At 35.1% G+C, this 3,075-nt stretch overlaps 1 protein-coding gene across 1 annotated transcript in view; it reads left to right on the plus strand.

Moving 5' to 3' along the window:
- LOC111677589 (zwei Ig domain protein zig-8) overlaps positions 1 to 3,075 on the plus strand; it is a 458,977-nt gene that overhangs the window by 445,220 nt on the left and 10,682 nt on the right. The window lies entirely within an intron of this gene.

Genomic DNA, 3,075 nt, shown 5'->3' on the forward strand with positions numbered 1-3,075 from the left:
TATGGAGCGAAGAAGCTCAGAAGTCCTTTGATGAATTGAAGAACATCTTGACAACTGCACCAGTGTTGCATAGTCCCGATTTCTCACAGCCATTTTTCATACACTGTGCATGTCGACGTTTACTCTACTTAAAGTAGCAACGAATCCTCCCGATTGCCGACGAGATAGAAGCCGGAAACTAGTTGCGTGCTGGCTGCTTTAGTAGAGATAAGAGAGAACTCTGACACCATCAGATCAGTTGTATGCTACATATACAACCGTACCTCCCGATTTGGGTTTTTTATGCCATATTCTACATTAAGCCTCATTTAGAAATTTTTGTTTTTTATCAATAAATTGCAATTATACTTTGGAATTAAGGTAAATTTCAACATAAAAGTCACTTTATGAAATATAAAAATTTTTAAAACATACTCATGGTGTAGGGTATTATATGGTGGGCCATGCCCGACTATACTTTTTTACTTGTTTGTTATACGGATGAAATTTCATTTTACTTTTTCATTTGACTTGTCGTACGTAAAGTATGATCGTCTGAAGGGTCCTTAAGGCTTATAGGTAAGGAAATGGCAAGGACTTCTCATATCATTATAAACCATCTCTTGTATTCAAAAATTTGCTTAATTTGTCTTGTAAGTGCTTTACGTGAGTACCTATCATGTTGCCTTATCTCAGGGTGGTACTTTTTCAAGCACTGGCTGCCCCTTTGTGTATCTTACAAACAGGTTGCAATTTTTATACATGGATGCACCGGTCAATGACAAGCACTTTGCTTAAGTACTCCAGCTATATAATCTCTTGCTATAGAAGTCACGTTGGGAAAAGATAGGTGTCATGAGCAAGCTCAATCCACCCCGACATAATGTCGCCCAACCACACTACTGTGGCTCTGTTGTTGTAAGTCCGAAACATGGATCATATTAATTGGCAAGACTTTATTTTAGCAGTCACAAAGACCCACTGTGATAAGTTGAGCATACACTCAATCATGTAGGAAAATTACTAAATAAATCAAAGAGAGGATAGTAACGAATTTGCACCACGTCCATTCTTCCCTTCTTGTTAGATTAAACTTTCTAACACAGCACTGCACCAAATCCGTCAGTTATTTCATTCTCTCTATAGAATGCAAGTAGACATCAGAAAACTCCAACTCGTATACCCAATCTTTTCACTATTAGCTCAAATCCAACATTTTATTAATCCACAATCATGCTCTGTAATGCGTACCACTCCAGCATCTAGGAGTGATAACAGAAATGTATCATGAAAATCATATTCTCTTCCCGCGATTTGGGTCTTAACCACAACCACTACGTGGATCCCGAAGGAACCTCAACAAACTAATCAGCCAGGACATAGTCCTGCGGGCAACTGGCCATCCGTAGTACCAGTTTATGTAGTGCTCTGGTTCGACCTCCTTTCAATTTATACAAAGACTAGGCCATTTAGTAAATTGTCAATTTATAGTCCCGGAAGACCACAGGTATTGTTAGCATCTATCTACCTCCGGATTGCTATAAACCGTGATGTGACACTCATCAAGGAAACATGCCCGGAGGGGCGGCTGCAGGGTATCACTTGACATTCGCATTGTCATTTTTAACTGGTCACTCTTAAGTCTTTTGTTTTCTTTTCCATTTCGAAAACAACCATTTGTTAAGCTTAAATATTTATGTTTAACAATTTAATACTAGGAAAATGTTTTATGATTATTTCAAGCTGTTTCATTCCCCTTCATTTATTAAGTTCGAAAAAAAATACAAAAAATAATGTCCCTGACCAACTCTCTCATAACCTCTATTAGTTTTATATAAGTATAAACATGAAAAGTAGAAAAAAAACAAATGTAGCCTGTTTACTTTTGGGAAACATTTATCAAAAATAATACAATACACCACTTCAGAGTTTACTAGCAGTATGTATGTATGTAGTAGTAAAAGGAAATAATGTACAAAAAGCTTTAACATGATGGATTTGTTTTTGTGCATTTAAAATCATTATTGTTAACATGATTTGTATTAATTTATCAAATTTAAGAATAATTCCTCATAAGGGAGTTGGTTAGATTTTAGTTTTTTCGTTTATTTGTTTTAGTTTTCCGCTATCATTTAGATACCAAGGAATAGTATTGCTAGCCATAGCATAATATTTATTTTTATATGATTGTAAGTTTTCTATTGCCCTAAAATATTTGTTGTTATTGACTAAACATAAAGTTATAATAACAAACCAAGTACTTCATAAATACTACTTAAATATCTATATACATATTTTAGTTTTAATTATTACTAAACAGTTTCTTAATAAGCTTTAAACATCAGACTACAAATCAGCCAAGTCTAAACACCTTATGTTCTGAATTATACATATGTCAATAGCCTTTACCTATATTATATACTAAAATAAAATGGATTAGATCAGTAGTTCTGGCAGTAAACTTTTCTATAGACTGTGCTTTAACTGGTTTGCGTACATCTGCCTCAGACATTTACGGCATGCTTGAAATTCACATATACCACCGTTAAATTGCAGAATACAAGGGTACTATTTATACCCGAACCAGGGTATTATCTCCCAATCCCATCGACGGATGGTCGAGAGTATGGTTAAAATCAGTATATCAGACAAAGACCTAAAATTTATGCAGCATGCTTATATATAGGAACGCTTTAAACTAAGTTATACACTAGCAAATTGTATACATTGGTGGTATGCATTGACATCAAAGACGCCTTTAATAACGTGCACACTGATACTCTTCCCACACCACTTTCACGTTAACCGGAGGCTCCGTAATTGGTTCTTCCACATGGTAGGAAACATATTGATAAGCTGCGAGATGTACGATGTAACTATCATGAAAAAGTTATTTCACGTTATCCCATAGGGTGGTGTTTTCTTATCCTTACTCTGAGTTACCTTGATTAATAGCTTCTAGACTAGACTATAGACTAGACTATAGATTAGACTATAGACTAGACTATAGACTGGACTATAAACTAGACTATAGACTAGACTATAGACTAGACTATAGACTAGACTATAGACTAGACTATAGACTAGACTATAGAC

The sequence above is a fragment of the Lucilia cuprina genome, chromosome 3, assembly GCF_022045245.1.
Source record: "Lucilia cuprina isolate Lc7/37 chromosome 3, ASM2204524v1, whole genome shotgun sequence".
In the NCBI taxonomy this organism is placed as follows: Eukaryota; Metazoa; Arthropoda; class Insecta; order Diptera; family Calliphoridae; genus Lucilia; species Lucilia cuprina.